The sequence below is a fragment of the Symphalangus syndactylus genome, chromosome 12 (assembly GCF_028878055.3).
Source record: "Symphalangus syndactylus isolate Jambi chromosome 12, NHGRI_mSymSyn1-v2.1_pri, whole genome shotgun sequence".
Taxonomy (NCBI): domain Eukaryota; kingdom Metazoa; phylum Chordata; class Mammalia; order Primates; family Hylobatidae; genus Symphalangus; species Symphalangus syndactylus.
The window spans coordinates 47,486,350-47,504,397 of NC_072441.2; the positions used below are offsets into that span (position 1 = coordinate 47,486,350).

At 46.0% G+C, this 18,048-nt stretch overlaps 1 protein-coding gene across 2 annotated transcripts in view; it reads right to left on the bottom strand.

The window, feature by feature from the left end:
- BCAR3 (BCAR3 adaptor protein, NSP family member) overlaps nt 1–17,666 on the bottom strand; it is a 279,135-nt gene extending 261,469 nt beyond the window's left edge. For both annotated transcript variants that reach the window (XM_063625549.1, XM_063625548.1), the window contains exons 1-2: nt 17,296–17,666; nt 16,686–16,831 (exon numbers count right to left, since the gene is read on the bottom strand). The gene's annotated coding sequence lies outside the window, so the exon portion shown is untranslated. The remainder of the gene's footprint in view (nt 1–16,685; nt 16,832–17,295) is intronic.
- Between the last annotated feature and the right edge of the window lie 382 nt (nt 17,667–18,048).

The following is an 18,048-nucleotide window of genomic DNA, read 5'->3' on the forward strand; positions in this document are numbered from 1 at the left end:
CATCATGTTGCCAGGCTGGTCTTGAACTCCTGGGCTCAAGTGATCCACCCACCTTTGAAACGGCTCCATTGTCTGGGGTATACACCCTGGCTTTTGGTCTCACTTGAGAAAGAACTCAGGACATGGACACACATGAGCAGTGGGTTTAGGAGTGGAAAGTTTAATAGAAAAAGAAGAAAAGAGAGAGAAAAAGCTTCCTCATGCTGAGAAAGCAGGTCACCCAAAAGAGGGTCTCTGGTCTGCAGTGGAACGCAATTGGTTTTGTACAGGCTTGAGGAGGCGGTGACTGATTTACATAGGGCTCAGGGGATTGGGTTGACCAGGTGTGCCATTCACATAGCCCAGGAAAAGACTGGCTCTCCTACCGTAGTCTTTTATTATGCAAATATGGCCTCCACCTGGTGGTGGCTATGATACCCGTACACGTGGTTTTACCTGGAGGCTGCCGTGACACCCGTAAATCTGGTGACAAGCAAAAGAGGGTGGGAGACCTGGTGACAAGGAAAAGAGGGTGGGAGATGCCATACTGAATGTACCTGGCTTCCAGGTGCAGCTGTCTGCATTTACATATAAAAGCTCCCAGTTTGCTTATCTATGCCTTCTCAGGCTGCTTTCTGTTAGAGAAGAAATGGTTTTAGGGCTGCTTTTTATTAAAGGAAAATTCCACTGAGAACTCCCACCCTTTCTAGCTGCCTAAAAATTATTTCTTAATAACTCCTGTATTACCTTGGCCTCCCAAAGTGCTAGGATTACAGGCACGAGCCACCACGCCTGGCCTAAAATTTGATTACATAAATTTGCTATGCTTTTCCCTTGTTAACTTATCTTTTGTTATAAAAGTGTTGGCTGTGAGCCTTATGATGGGTGAGAAGAGGTACCACACATTTCTACCCCTACAATGGCTTACTTCCAGACTTTGTTACTGAAATGGTTTTGATCTGTGTCCCCACCCAAATCTCATGTTCAACTGTAATCCCCAGCACTGGAGGTGGGGCCTGGTGGGATGTGACTGGATCATGGGGGTGGAATTCTCATGAATGGTTTATCACCATCCCTCCTTGGTACTGTATAATGATAGAGTTCTCACAAGATCTGGTTGTTTAAAAATGTACAGCTCCTCCCCACTCACTCTCTCTTCCTCCTACTCTGGCCATGTGAAGTGCTTGCTCCCTCTTTGCCTTCCACCATATTTGTAAGTGTCCTGAGGCCTCCCCAGAAGCCAAGCAGATGCTAGCATCATGCTTCTTGCACAGCCTGTGGAATCATGAGCCAATTAAATCTCTTTTCTTTATAAATTACCCAGTCTGGCCAGGTGTGGTGGCTCATGCCTGTAAACCCAGAACTTGGAGAGGCCAAGGTGGGTGGATAACAAGGTCAGGAGTTCGAGACCAGCCTGGCCAACACGGTGAAACCCTATCTCTACTAAAAATACAAAAATTATCTGGGTGTGGTGGCACATGTCTATCAGGCCTCTGAGCCCAAACCTGCATGTATACATCCAGATGACCTGAAGTAACTGAAGAATCACAAAAGAAGTGAAAATGGCTGGTTCCTGCCTTAACTGATGACATTCCACCATTGTGATTTGTTCCTGCCCCACCTTAACTGAGTGATTAACCTTGTGAAATTCCTTCTCCTGGCTCAGAAGCTCCCCTACTGAGCATCTTGTGACCCGCCCCCCTGCCTCTGCCTGCAAGAGAAAAACCCCCTTTGACTGTAATTTCCCACTACCCACCCAAATCCTATAAAATGACCCCACCCCTATCTCCCTTCACTGACTCTCTTTTTGGACTCAGCCCACCCGCACCCAGGTGATTAAAAAGCTTTATTGCTCACACAAAGGCTGTTTGGTGGTCTCTTCACACAGACGTGGGTCACATTTGGTGCCAAAACCTGGAACAGGAGGACTCCTTCAGGAGACTGGTCTCCTGTCTTTGCCCTCCCTCCATGAGGAGATCCACCTGCCACCTCAGGTCTTCAGACCAACCAGCCCAAGAAACATCTCATGAATTTCAAATTGGGTAAGTGGTCTTTTTACTCTCTTCTCCAGCCTCTCTTGCTACCCTTCAATCTCCCTCTCTCACCACCCTTCAACCTCCCTGTCCTTCCAATTCCAGTTCTTTTTCCTCTCTAGTAGAGACAAAGGAGACACATTTTACCCGTGGACCCAAAACTCTGGTGCCGGTCACGGACTCGGGAAGACAGTCTTCCCTTGGTGTTTAATCACTGTGGGGACGCCTGCCTGATTATTCACCCACACTCCATTGGTGTCTGATCACCGTGGGGATGCCTGCCTTGGTCATTCACCCACATTCCCTTGGTGAAAAGTCAACTGCAGGGACGCCTGCTTTGGCTGCTCACCCACATTGCAGCCCAGGGCTGCTCACCCACCCCCTTCATGTCTCTACCTTTCTCTTTAAACTTACCTCCTTCACTATGGGCAACTTTCCACCCTCCATTCCCCCTTCTTCTCCCTTAGCCTGTGTTCTCAAGAACTTAAAACCTCTTCAACTCACACCTGACCTAAAACTTAAATGCTTTATATTCTTCTGCAATACCACTTGGCCCCAGTACAAACTCGACAGTAGTTCCAAGTGGCCAGAGAATGGCACTTTTGATTTGTCTATCCTACAAGATCTAGATAATTTTTGTCGAAAAATGGGTAAATGTTCTGAGGTGCCTGACGTCCAGGCATTCTTTTACACATTGGTCCCTCCCTAGTCTCTGTTCCCAAAGCAATTTGTCCCAAATCTTTCTTCTTTCTCTCCTGTCTGTTCCTTCAGTCTCCACCCCAAGCTCTGACTCCTTTGAATCCTCCTTTTCTACGGACTCATCTGACCTCACCCCTCCTCCCCAGGCTGCTCCTTGTCAGGCCAACCCAGGTCCCAATTCTTCCTCACACCCCATTCAGCTTACTGTTTCTTTCCGCAACTAGCCCTCCCCCACCTGCCCAACAATTTCCTCTTAAACAGGTGGCTGGAGCTGAAGACATAGCCAAGGTTAATGCTCCTTTTACTTTATCCAACCTCTCCCAAATCAGTTAGCATTGAGGCTCTTTTTCATCAAATATAAAAACTCAACCCAGTTCACAGCCCATCTGGCAACAACCCTTAGATGCTTTACCACCCTAGACCCAGAAGGGCCAGAAGGCCGTCTTATTCTCAACATGCATTTTATTACCCAACCCACTCCTGGCATTAGAAAAAGCTCCATAAATTAGATTCCAGCCCTCAAACCCCACAACAGGACTTAATTAACCTCGCCTTCAAGGTGTACAATAATAGAGTAGAGGTAGCCAAGTAGCAACGTATTTCTGAGTTGCAATTCCTTGCCTCCACTGTGAGACAAACCCCAGCCACATCTCCAGCACACAAGAACTTCCAAACGCCTGAACTGCAGCAGTCAGGCATTCCTCCAGGACCGCCTACCCCAGGATCTTGCTTTAAGTGCTGGAAATCTGGCCACTAGGCCAAGGAATGCCCGCAGCCTGGGATTCCTCCTAAGCCATGTCCCATCTGTGTGGGACCCCACTGGAAATCGGACTGTCCAACCTGGCAGCCACTCCCAGAGCCCCTGGAACTCTGGCCCAAGGCTCTCTGACTGACTCCTTCCCAGATCTTCTTGGCTTAGCAGCTGAAGACTGACACTGCCCAATCGCCTTGGAAGCCTACAGGACCATCACAGATGCTTTGGGTAACTCTTACAGTGGAAGGTAAGTCTGTCCCCTTCTTAATCAATATGGAGGCTACCCACTCCACATTACCTTCTTTTCAAGGGCATGTTTCCCTTGCCTCCATAACTGTTGTGGGTATTTAGGCCAGGCTTCTAAACCTCTTAAAACTCCCCAACTCTGGTGCCAATGCCGACAACATTCTTTTATGCACTCCTTTTTAGTTATCCCCACCTGCCCAGCTCCCTTATTAGGTCGAGACATTTTAACTAAATTGTCTGCTTTCCTGACTATTCCTGGGCTACAGCCACACCTCATTGACACCTTTTCCCCCAGTTCAAAGCCTCCTTCACGTCCTCTCCTTGTATCTCCCCACCTTAATCCACAAGTATAGGACACCTCTACTCCCTCCTTGGTGATGGATGATGAACCCTTTACCATCCCATTAAAACCTAATCACCCTACTGGGGGAACCAGCCCCAATATTTCAATGTAGGTTCTTTTCTATTTTCCCTAAGTGTTGGCCGGTCTGAGAAATAAAGAGAAAGAGTACAAAAGAAAGAAATTTTACAGCTGGGTCTCTGGGGGTGACATCACATGTCGGCAGGTTCCGTGATGCCAACCTGAGCCGCAAAACCAGGAAGTTTTTATTAGCGATTTTCAAAGGGGAAGGAGTGTACGAATAGTGTGGGTCACAGAGGTCACATGCTTCAAAGGCAATAAAATATCACAAGGCAAATGGGGGCAGAGCAAGGTCACAAGGCCAGAGTGAAATTAGAATTACTAATGAGGTTCCATGTCCCACTGTGCACGTATTGTCATTGACAAACATCTTAACAGGAAACAGGGTTCAAGAGCAGAGAACCATCTTAACAGGAAACAGGGTTCAAGACCAGAGAACCAGTCTGACTAGAATTCGCCAGGCTGGAATTTCCTAATCCTAGCAAGCCTGGGGGCGCTGCAGGAGACCAGGGCGTATTTCATCCCTTATCTACAACTGCATAATACAGACACTCCCAGAGCAGTCATTTTAGAGGCCTCCCCCCTGGGAATGCATTCTTTTCCCAGGGCTGTTCCTTGCTGAGAAAAAGTATTCAGTGATATTTCTCCTATTCGCTTTTGCAAGAAGAGAAATATGACTCTGTTCTGCCCGGCCCCGCAGGCAGTCAGACTTTATGGTTATCTCCCTTGTTCCCTGAAAATTGCTGTTATCCTGTTCTTTTCAAGGTGCCTAGATTTCATATTGTTCAAACACACATGCTTTACAAACAATTTGTGCAGATAACACAATCATCACAGGGTCCTGAGGTGACATACATCCTCAGCTTATGAAGATGACAGGATTAAGAGATTAAAGGAAAGACAGGCATAGGAAATTATAAGAGTATTGATTGAGGAAGTGATAAATGTCTATGAAATCTTCATAATTTATGTTCAGAGATTGCAGTAAAGACAAGCGTAAGAAATTACAAAACTATTAATTTGGGGAACTAACAAATGTCCATGAACTCTTCACAATTTATGTTCTTCTGCCGTGGCTTCAGCCAGTCCCTCCGTTCGGGTTCCCTGACTTCCTGCAACATCACCCTTACTCTGCTCAATGCCAATATCCCATCCCACAGCACGCTTTAAAACGATTAAAGCCTGTTATCACTTGCCTGTTACAGCATGGCCTTTTAAAGCCTATAAACTCTCCTTACAATTCCCTCATTTTACCTGTCCAAAAACCAGATAAGTCTTACAGGTTAGTTCAGGATCTGTGCTTTATCAACCAAATTGTCTTGCCTATCCACCCCACAGTGCCAAACCCATATACTCTCCTATCCCTCAATACCTCTCTCCACAACCCATTATTCTATTCTAGATAAATCTAGCTGACCCCATAGATCCTAAATCCTTTCCCCACTCCTCTTTCCATTCCTTAAAAACAGCCTTAAAAGCTGCTCCCATACTAGCTCTCACTAACTCATCCCAACCTTTTTCATTACACACAGCCGAAGTGCAGGGCTGTGTGGTTAGAATTCTTACCCAAGAGCCGGGACTGCGCCCTGTAGGCTTTCTGTCCAAACAACTTGACCTTACTCTTTTAGCCTAGCCCTCATATCTGCGTGTGGCAGCTACTGCTGCTTTAATACTTTTAGAAGCCCTCAAAATCACAAACTATGCTCAACTCACTCTCTACAGTTCTCATAACTTCCAAAACCTATTTTCTTCCTCACATCTGATGCACATACTTTCTGCCCTCTGGCTCCTTTGGCTAAACTCACTCTTTGTTGAGTCTCCCACAATTACCATTGTTCCTGGCCCGGACTTCAATCTGGCCTTCCACATTATTTCTGATACCACACCTGACCTCCATGACTATCTCTCTGATCCACCTGATATTCACTCCATTTCCCCATATTTCCTTCTTTCCTGTTCCTCACCCTGATTACACTTGGTTTATTGATGGCAGTTCCACCAGGCCTAATCGCCACTCACCAGCAAAGGCAGGCTATGTTATAGTATCTTCCACATCTGTCATTGAGGCTGCCACTCTGCCCACTCCACTACCTCTCAGCAAGCTAAACTCATTGCCTTAACTTGGGCCCTCACGCTTGCAAAGGGACTACACATCAACATTTATACTGACTCTAAATGTGCCTTCCATATCCTGCACCACCATGCTATTATATGGGCTGAAAGAGGTTTCCTCACTACTCAAGGGTCCTCCATCATTAACGCCTCTTTAATAAAAACTCTTCTCAAGACTGCTTTACTTTCAAAGGAAGCTGGAGTCATTCACTGCAAGGCCATCAAAAGGCATCAGATCCCATCACTCAGGGCAATGCTTATGCTGATAAGGTAGCTAAAGAAGCAGCTTAGCATTCCAACTTCTGTCCCTCACAGCCAGTTTTCCTCCTCCTCCTCAGTCACTCCCACCCACTCTCCCACTGAAACTTCCACCTATCAATCTCTTCCCACACAAGGCAAATGGTTCTTGGACCAAGGAAAATATCTCCTTCCAGCCTCACAGGCCCATTCTATTCTGTCGTCATTTCATAACCTCTTCCATGTAGGTTACAAGCCGCTAGCCCACCTCTTAGAACCTCTCATTTCCTTTCCATCGTGGAAATCTATCCTCAAGGAAATTACTTCTCAGTGTTCCATCTGCTGTTCTACTACTCCTCAGGGATTGTTCAGACCCCCTCCCTCCCCTACACATCAAGCTCAGGGATTTGCCCCTGCCCAGGACTGGCAAATTGATTTTACTCACATGCCCCAAGTCAGGAAACTAAAATACCTCTTGGTCTGGGTAGGCACCTTCACTGGATGGGTAGAGGCCTTTCCCACAGGGTCTGAGAAGGCCACCGTGGTCATTTCTTCCCTTCTGTCAGACATAATTCCTCAGTTTCACCTTCCCACCTCTACACAGTCTGATAACAGACCGGCCTTTATTAGTCAAATCACCCAAGCAGTTTCTCAGGCTCTTGGTATTCAGCGGAACCTTCGTATCCCTTACCATCCTCAATCTTCAGGAAAGGTAAAACGGACTAATGGTCTTTTAAAGACACACCTCACCAAGCTCAGCCTCCAACTTAAAAAGGACTGGACAGTACTCTTACCTCTTGCCCTTCTCATAATTAGAGCCTGTCCTCCAGATGCTACAGGGTACAGCCCATTTAAGCTCCTGTATGGACACTCCTTTTTATTAGGCCCCAGTCTCATTTCAGACACCAGCCCAACTTGAACTGCATCCCAAAAACTTGTATAGAGCCTAAAAATTTGCCAACCAAGCAAATAATTATGCTGAACCCCCTTGGGCACTCTCAAATTAGATGGCCTGGGTCCTCCCAATTCTTAGTCTTTTAATACCTATTTTTCTCCTTCTCTTATTTGGACCTCATGTCTTCTGTTTAATTTTTCAATTCATACAAAACCACATCCAGGCCATCACCAATCATTCTATATGACAAATGCTCCTTCTAACAACCTTACCACAAAATCTTCCTTCAGCTTAATCTCTCCCACTCTAGGTTCCCATGCCACCCCTAATCCCGCTTGAAGCAGCCCTGAGAAACATCGCCCATTATCTCTCCATACCACCCCCCAAAATTTTCACCACCCCAACACTTTACCACTATTTCGTTTTTTCTTATTAACATAAGAAGACAGGAATGTCAGGCCTCTGAGCCCAAACCTGCATGTATACATCCGGATGGCCTGAAGTAACTGAAGAATCACAAAAGAAGTGAAAATGGCCAGTTCCTGCCTTAACTGATGACATTCCACCATTGTGATTTGTTCTGCACCACCTTAACTGAGCGATTAACCTTGTGAAATTCCTTCTCCTGGCTCAGAAGCTCCCCTACTGAGCACTTTGTGACCCCCGCCCCTGCCTGCAAGAGAAAAACCCCCTTTGACTGTAATTTTCCACTACTCATCCAAATCCTATAAAACTGCCCCACCCCATCTCCCTTTGCTGACTCTCTTTTTGGACTCAGCCCACCTGCACCCAGGTGATTAAAAAGCTTTATTGCTCACACAAAGCCTGTTTGGTGGTCTCTTCACACGGACGCACGTGACGGCATCAGTAATCCCAGCTACTTGGGAGGCTTAGGAGAATCGCTTGAACCCAGGAGGCAGAGGTTGCAGTGAGCTGAGACTCTGCCATTGCACTCTAGCCTGGGCGACAAAGCAAGACTCTGTCTCAAAAAAATAAAAAATAAAAATAAGTAAATAAATAAATTACCCAGTCTGAGGTATGTCTTTATAGCAAAGTGAGAATGGACTAATACAGTTACGTAATATAGAATAAAGCTCCAGTTCATTTAAGCCTCAGTTGCTCTGTGTTTTGTGCTTTCTGTGTTTCATTCACTTAGTTCAATGTAATTGATGCACCTTCTTTCTTCTTGCTCCCTCTTCATTCCCCAAAACTTCAATGAGCTTCTACCCACTCAGCTCCGGTTCCTGGTCTCTCCTTCCTTTTTACTTCCCTGTTGCTTCTAAATTTTGCCTCCAGATTTACTAAAGAGCCATATTAATCCATTCTCAGTTCGACTTACTTTAAATTCTTATTCCTGCTCCAAGATCCATCTTGTTGCAGCTCTGAGACTGCTGGGTCCCACCCCTTCAAGATTCCTAGCCAGTCAGGCTCCACTTCTCTCCCTTTAACCAGTCCTATAAGTAAGCCATATCAGGTTGGGTTTTAAACATTTCTTTGTTTTCTGGCTTGCAACTTGGAGCCACATTCTCACATTCTAGGTGCCATCTGTAATGAGTGGTACAGTGTGGGTACCAGCCCAGCAGAGTGGTGGGTAGCCTGCTCAATGGGAATGGGCTCTGGCCCTTACTTCATGTTAGTACCTATGAGCTCAGTATCAGCCCCAGTCATAAATGTACCTGAAGAATTAATTGATCCATCCATCCATTCAACACTCACAGGAGTCATGTTCAAGGCTCTAGCATGGACTCTGTTAGGACAGCATCTACACGGTCTTTCCATGTATCATTATTGTTCGCCACAGGCTTAGAAATGACAAACCCTTGGCCAGCAAGTAAGATCATCCAGAGAAACAGAGGAAGGCATGGCCCCTCTTTTTCTCTTTTTATGCTCCTGGCCTTAGCTGTTTTGTATTGCTATAAAAGAATACTGGAGACTGGGTAATTTATAAAGAAAAGAGGTTTGCTTAGCTCACAGTTCTGCAGGCTGAGAAGTTCAAGGGCATGGCCCTGTTTCCCGCAAGGGCTTTTGTGCTGCATCACAACATGGCAAAGGAGATCGAAAGGGAAGTGGACATGTGTGAAGGCGGAGAAAAACCTGAGGAGCATCCTGTCTTTATTACAACCCATTCCATGGGAGCCAATCCATATCCATGAGAAGTAATCCAGTCTAGCAACAGTGAGAACACGTGTACTACTATGAGAAAAGCACCAAGCCATTCATAAAGGATCCACCCTCATTACCCAAATACCCCCCACTAGGTCTGACCTCCAACACTGCCACACTGGGGATCAAATTATCAACATGCGTTTTGGTGGGGACAAACTAACTCTATCCAAACCATAGCATCTCTCCATTACTAGTGTTGAAAAACTTGAAACTAAGTAGCCCTCCCCTTTCTGGTCATTTATAGTCTACTACTGAAGATCTGAGAAAAAGGGGATGCTAACCTAACCATTCTACAAACGAATTTGCAGTTATACAATTACACCGTCAGGGATCCAGTAAATAATTTGCATTCAAGGGCAGACATTCCAAGCAAGGAGGGCAATTTCAGCCAGTGTATTTGCTACTGGTTGTGACTATCTACCTGATGTATTGAGATATAATAAATGCACAGAATGGATCATTTCAAGGAAAAAGTGGGCAAAGACCAAAAAATAGTGAAATAGTGAAATAAGGAGCATCCCAGTGGACCTCCATGTCCTTCAGATGAACTGGGATACATTCTGAGTCTAGTTCCAAATTTCAGTTATTTGGTTATAAATAAACAAAAGCAATGGCAAATAAAAACTAAAAAGTGCCAGGCGTGGTGGCTCACGCCTATAATCCCAGCACTCTGGGAGGCTGAGGCAGGTGGATCGCCTGAGCTCAGGTGTTTGAGACCAGCCTGGTGAAACCCCATCTCTACTAAAAATATAAAATTAGCTGGGTGCGGTGGCATGTGCCTGTAATCCCAGCTGCTCAGGAGGCTGAGGTGGGAGAATTGCTTGAATCGTGGAGGTTGCGGCGAGCCGAGATTGTGCCACTGCACTCCAGCCTGGGCAAAAAGAGTGAAATTCAGTCTAAAAAAAATAAATAAATAAAAGAAAAGAAAAAGAAAAAAACGAAACTAAAAAGTAGGCAATGTATCTAGTTAGATTCAGAAAGCTGAATGACAAATAACAAGATCTCAGTTGGGACAAGGATTGCTGGTGTCATTTATGGGTCTGTAACAGGAACATACCATGGGGAAACAGCAGAAGTTGTGAAAGCTTAGATACCTCTGGCTGGAGGATTTTCTTTATCAATCAGCTTGGTACTCAAGTATGGTCATTGCCTAACTGAGGTCGTAGGGCTGATCCTTCTGACTTAGAAGAAGGAAGGCAGCCAGGAGTTATTCATCTGCCTCTTTTAGATTGGACTGAACCTACATTCTGTTAGACACCATTAGCGATATAACTTTTCTTCCTCAGTTCCCTCACACAGTGAGAAGTAAAAGGTCATAGTTTCCTCTGAAGTAATTTTTTGAGCCAATATATATCAGATTGATTTTGAGCTTTTTGATGGAGTTTTGAGATTTGTTTGTTAAGGATTTAAATTCATGCTAATAACAGCAGCCCAAGTGGAATAATGAGAGCTTGAATACCTAAGCCCTAAACCAGTGCATCTTAAACTTTAGCGCAAATGAGTCACTTAGGGGATCTTAGTAAAATACAGATTTGATTCAGCAGGTCTAGCATGGGGCCGACAGCCTGCATTTCTAATCTGCTCCCAGGTCATGCTGATACTCCTGGTTTATGGTCAGCATTTTTGCAGGAAGGGCAGAGGGCATTATTTTCAAATTTGGCTACATATGAGAATCACCTAGAGAGTTTTAAAAAAATGCTGATGCCAGGGTCCCATCCCCAGAAATTCTGATTTAACTGGCCTCAGGGTGCATCCTGGGCATCAAGATTCTAGAGCATGGTAGAGTTTGAAGACCGCTAGTCTAACAAGTCTGCTCCCAGTTGCTTGCTGATTCTCTCCTGATTTCTAGGAGCAACTGCTGCAGTCCAGGGTATATGTGAACTTGGGGACAGGCGCCTGGATTCAATCCTGCTGCTTTCCTTGTGGTTTGCCTTCCCATCTGGGAATGGGGCAATGATCCTGCCTATCTTAGAGGGCTGTTATGAAGATTGAGGTCTGATATACATGAAGAACCCAGAAAAGTGCCTGGTGTGATGTGTTATTACTTCATTATTATTTTCAACTGCTAAACAATTAAGATTCACTAAGCTTTAATAGATGGTTATTTGTTGTGAGGCCCACGAGTGGGGTTTAGAATGCCTTTCCTCCCAAATACGCTTACCAAAAGAATTCATCCTACTAGTTTGTTGAGAACTTAAAAGGCAGAGATGTCATTCTGAGGGGACGAAGTTTAAGACCTACTCCCTCAAACTGGGTCACTGAAAGCAGGAATTAGGACACTGAAGATCAACTTCTACTTCCACAAACGCATTCAGGCAACATTTATGGAGTGTCCACTGTGTACAAAGCATTCTGCTAAGCCTTGGGGAGAATTACAAAACAGCTAGAAAGCACGGATGTTTAGCTTTCAAGAGCTTCTGGTCTAATGCAGAAGATAAGCTAGGCACATAGTCAAGTAGCTTCCTTATTGCCTACAGGACTCATTCATTTGTTCAATCAAAATCCAAAGCTGCTTGTTGTGAGCTAGTCACAATGCTAGGGACTGAGGTTACAAAGATAAAGAAAAAGAAGACGTGCTCCCCCCACTTTCCTCCCACTCCCCCAAGATGCTTATTGTCTGGGAGAAGAGATAGAAAACCACACAGAAAGTTATAGAGCTTTGAAAGTACTTTGGGAACCCAGGAGTCCCTCTCCATCACCAGCAGACCAGGCTGCAGAAGAATGTCTGGGAAAATTCTCGGAAGAGGTGACATGGGGCTGCTCAACCCCAGGCTCCTTAGCCTTGCATTTGAAGCGCTTCTGGATCTTTGCCCCACTGACTTTCTCAGCTGTATCCCTTAAGTCAAGCCCATTTCCTATATTCATTCATGCTTGCTGTCTGACTTTGCTCAAGATTGCAAGGTCCATGGCAGCAAGGACAGCATTTGTCTTCTTCACCAAAGGGTCCCGAGAGACTTGTGGAGAGCCTGGCTAGTCTCAATGCTTAAATGAATGAATGTGGTCTTTTGTTTGTGCAGGGACAAGCCTGACCAGCCTTGAAGACCCAAGCAAGGCTCAGCCTTTGTTTAGCCATCTCAACAGCAGAAACAGGTAACTGCCACTTACAAGATACTCCTACATCCTTCCAAGCCCTACTAGGCTTGGAAGCCTGGTCAGCCAGGCAACCAGCCATGAGATCTGGAATTGGTGGTGCTGCCTGCCTTAGACACGATATACCTGCATCTGCCTCAGTTTTCCTTCATGACTAGACCTCTTCTCCGAATACCATTCTACCAGTCTAAGTCTTTCCATCAGCCTCCCAAGCCTTCCCCTTTTGGGGCCAGACCATGTTCCCTTTATCCTTAGCTGTGTTTCTTGTCCTCTTCTGAACAGGCTGATGGCACAGAACCTTGCCTGACTTTGTCACCAGTACCCAATGACCTTCTTTACCGGCACCTGCTGCAACAAAGATCAAGTTTTTGGCACTCTTTTAAACACTATGCACTGAACTGCTCAGCCTCCATTATTTTCCCAGCCTTGTCCTATCTTCTTCCTCATAACCCGAGTCTGGTTTCTACCCCTGCGCCCTAGCCACAGCATTCCTTTTACGCAAGTCAGTCCTAGGTTAGATAGCCCATTTCAAATGCAGCCTCCCTGTGTAATTCCCTCTCAGAACGTAATCTCTCTTCCCTGAAGTCCCATAACACCACACCTGCACCTCACTTAAAGACCTTTTTACTTTACATCACAGCTGTTCGTGTACCTGTCATCCTTTTTTTTTTTTTTTTTCCAGTGATGGAGTCTCGCTCTGTTGCCCAGGCTGGAGTGCAAATACTGTGATCTTGGCTCACTGCAACCTCTGCCTCCCAGGTTCAAGCGGTTCTCCTGTCTCAGCCTCCTGAGTAGCTGGGATTACAGGCATGTGCCACCACACCTGGGTAATTTTTATATTTTTAGTAGAGACGGGGTTTCACCATGTTGGCCAGGTTGGTCTCGACCTCCTGAGCTCAGGCAATCCATCCGCCTCAGCCTCCCCAAGTGCTAGGATTACAGCCATGAGCTACCTACCACGCGTGGCCTTTCATCCTTTCTATAAGGCTTGTAAGCCAAGCACATGTGTTTTTCATCTTTGTATGCCCCAAGGTCACTACAACTAGACCCTCAGAGAGTTTTCTGAAAAGATGAAGAAATCAGACAAATTAAATAGGATGCAGTAGTCTCCCTGACCCTCTGGCCCCATTCCATTCTGCCTGCACATCCCCTCCTAATCACTCTAAACACAGCCTTTCTCATGCCAAATGCCTTTCCCATTGCCACATTCCTTATCTTGAATCAAGTCTGCCCCTACCCCTTTTGCCGTATCTGGCCTGGATCCTACCTTCCCAACCTCGTCTGTTGACACATCTTCCATCACCCCAAACTGTACTTCCATTAAGAACCCATTCAACCCTCATTTTTGTCTTGATGTTCTGTTTTTCTTCATCCTGGAAAATTTTCTTTTCCTTCCCCTATTCCTGCCTGGCCACCTAATGTGGTTTGGCTACTGGCCTGACTCAATAATCACACTCAGCACTACGATATTTTAGGATGAAAAAGGCCTTCATTTCAATGTTGTGAGTAGATTTTAGGATGAAAAAGGCCTTCATTTCAACATTGTGAGTAGATTTTTTTTAGCAAGAAATGAGTCTTCTTAAGTCCTTAAGGGTGGATGGTACCCTTGTTTTGGGAAACCATGTGCTGGGTGGGAAAAATTAAAATAAAAATGTGCCTAAGGTTCTTGAACTAGGAACTGTGAGGAATTGAAGCTGGAGGTAGATGTCTTCAGTCTGAGAGCTAAGTGTTCTGTTTGGTAACAGAAATGAAATGTACAACTGAGTAGGAGCTGGGTAGGGAGCTGTAGAATGTCCCTCCGGTTGCAACAAATTTAGCTGATGCTGTATCTGTACTGTCCTTTGTTTCTGCAGGATGTGGAATTTCTTAGAGCTGCTTACTAATATAATAGCAAATATTTGTTACATACTTACCATGTGCCAGGATTGAGATAAATCCTTGAGAGGATTAACTCCTGCAATTGTCATAACAATTTTATAATTTTTCAGGCAGAGAAGTTAAGGATCATGTCCTGCAAATAAAGGCTGAACCAAGATTTGAATGACAGGGTCCTGACTCCACAGGCTGTACTCTTAACCCCTATGACCACAGTTTTTGTTTGTTTGTTTTTTAAATCTCATCCTTTAAAAATTCATTTTTAGGTATGTTTTATTATTAGTACAATAGAGCATCCTTGTTCCTGGGGGGTCCAAACTCAAAAAATTTTTACTGGTAGGAATGCCCAATCACATTATGCCACTTTTTCACATGCTACCTTGCTTCATTTGCTTATTGATTCATATTCATAAATCGTATTTCTTCTAGGAAATTTGGAGTGTCCTTGAAGGTAGGAATTATGTCTTAAACTTTCACTTTGTTACCACAGTAGGCCTAACTGTATTGTCCCTACTCACTGAATTGAATAAAACTAGTACTCCAGCAACCTTATCCCTCTGGAGTAAAGCAAAGCTAGTGAAAATATATACAGTAGAAGTATAGTCCATTTCCAGAGCTTCTGGGAAGGCCGAAATCACTAACCACACAGTAACTTAAAAATAATCCTGCTGGCCGGGCGCAGTGGCTCATGCCTCACTTCGGGAGGCCATGGCAGGCAGTTCACAAGATCAGGAGTTCAAGACCTGCCTGGACAACATGGTGAAACTCCGTCTCTACTAAAAATACAAAAATTAGCCAGGTGTGGTAGCACGTTCCTGTAATCCCAGCTACTTAGGAGGCTGAGGCAGGCGAATCGCTTGAACTCGGGAAGTGGAGGTTGCAGTGAGCCGAGATCACGCCATTGCACTCCAGCCTGGGTGACAGAGTGAGACTCTGTCTCAAAATAAAAATAAAAATAAAACACCAACATGAAGCCGTATTTAATTTAGGGCTTTGCTGTCCAGCGAACTCAAACTGCAGATGTGCAGAAATCAGCCCAATTGAAAGTGGTTATAACCCATGCTTTGACTCCCTCTGTTGGCAGGAAGAGGTTGCTTTCTCACTTGTGGGAATTCTTGGCTCAGGTTGTATAATGGCTGTTTACTATAGATAAGCCTGAGAAAATTCAGCCAGATTAGAAAAGGGGAAGACAAAACCCACTGAATCTTTTTCCCCAGATGGCAACTAAATACTCTTTTCATTTTTCTTACATGCTAACATTGCTACCTATAAACTGCTTAGTTAATTGTTCAGAGAACCACCACACACCTGACCTTGTTTGGCTGTGACTTTCCTCTTCTTTTTTTTTTTTTTTTGGAGACGGGGTCTCACTCTGTCGCCCAGGCTGGAGTGCAGTGGCGCGATCACAGCTCACTGTAACCTCAAGCTCCCGGCCTCAAGTGATCCTCCCGCCTCAGCTCCCGAAGTGCTGAAATTACAGGCGTGAGCCACTGCACCTGGCCCCAGTCTTCTAATTGCAGGGCATAAAAAGTACAACCTTGATAGCTCACAGGAGGCTGCACAGGGAAAGCCTGGCTTTCCCACACTCTCTGCTAACACTGTATCTCTAATATTTTCCATGATATAGTAATTTTTTTGGTTTCATCTAGTGGAATAAAATATCTAAAATTATTCGTTTGATTCATTAAGTGGAATCAAACACATACACATCTTTCCTTAGCACATTCTTTCCCAATTCCCCCTTTCCAGAATTTTTATATACGCATCTCAGCTGTCACTTAATCATGTCAATGACTCCTCATCATTTGAGATTTGGCTCCAATACCCCAGGCAGAATTCCTCTGTATGGTTTTCCCACAGGCATACAGAGCATCGCTTCTGCCATTTGGGCTGTGAGCAACTCCTAGGACCAGTGGAGACCCTGAGATGCCACCAGTGCCTGGCATATTTCAGAATTCAAAAAAGATTTGTTTAAATAAATACAATGTAAAACCATATTCCATTTTAAGGGCTAATTTTACCCATGTGAGAATTCTCCCTGCGTGCAATGTGAAGACATTTATTTCATTAAAGGGGCACCACAATTATATATATATATATCTCATGTTGTCAAGAAACTTTGTTTACATTAGAGTAGAATTAAATAGGCCTGGCACCAAGCAGGGCTCTGCCACTTACTGTTTGGAGAAGCGATTCACAATTCGCATCCTTGCACGTTCTTCCTAGATGTGCCAAGAATGCAAGACCCTGATCACGCTTTACTTGGGCCATTTCTCAGCGTTGTGTTTGCAGCGAGCAATCTTGACGGATGAGGTAATGTCTCCCTACGGAACAAAGAGCAGGCTTGCTTACTGCTCACTATAACATGGTGGGTTCCCCAAGCTCAGCACTCCTCTTCTGTAATGCAACCCATCTTGTGTGTAAGCATGCATCTGGGCCCGTGTGCTTCGTTCCTGTGAGAACTGGGGTCCAGGGAGCCAACTCAAACATGGTGACACTCTGGCTATTGCTTTTGTTTAATAGTCTTTTACCTCTGACTCCGAAGTCCGGTGTGTTCTGTCAGCATTCATGAAACCGTGAAAGTTAACGTGTTAGTTTGCAAACATAACAAAATATCAAATTCATCACAGTTCCCCACGCTCACTAGCTGGGTGTCCCTACACGAGTTTTTTAACCTCTCTTAGCTGCAGTTTCCCTTCCTAATATTATAAAGGGGACGGTGGTATGTATGTACCCGCCTCAAAGCTTTGTCTTGGGGTTAAGTTAAATAAGACCGTAAAATCCCTACCACACTAGACTCTTCGCGGGAGTTCCCCTTCCCTCTTTGAACTCTGCCAGAGACTATTCCGCATTGAGGCCTGGCGATGCTGGCCAGGGGCGGGTACGGGTGGAGCACACGGTGGGCCGCGGCTGGCGGGTTTGGTGCAGAAACGGGATGTGGCCGAGCTGGGAGAGCGCGCCCAGCGGCCGCCCTGCGAATCCTCAGTAGGCGGGGCCGGGACTGCTGCGAGCTAATAGGAGCGGGGGCCGGGCGTTGGGTCTCGCCGCTGCAGTCGCAGAGCAACCACGCGGCTTTGACCGTCTATTTCAAAGGGCTTCAGGGTCTTGCGGATGGGGATCACTGCGGGCACTGGAGACGTGCCGGCCCCCACCCAGCCGCCTCTCAGGTTCGTGGCGACCGCACCCTTCCGGGTAGCGGCGCCAGGCCCTCTGCTGTCCGCGCAGCTCGCAGCCACCAGGAAACCCCGCGGCCGCGCTCGAGCGCGCGCCCTCCGGCCACATGCACCCGCACACGCATGCTCCCAGCGCTCCCACGCGTGCTGGCACCCTCCCGGCTTCCGCCCACGCAGTCGCGGGCTCCGGGCGCGCGGGCTCGGGGCAGCTGCGCGGCGTCCTTGGAGGCAGGTGCTTGCGGCAAGACGAGCTCTCGGAGAATGCTGCGGCGCGGGGCGCGTCGCCCCCCTCAGTCCACCAGAGCCCGGATACCTCAGAAATTCGGCTCTGGGTCTGTGGGGAGCGAAATGCAACCCAAACCCCGTTT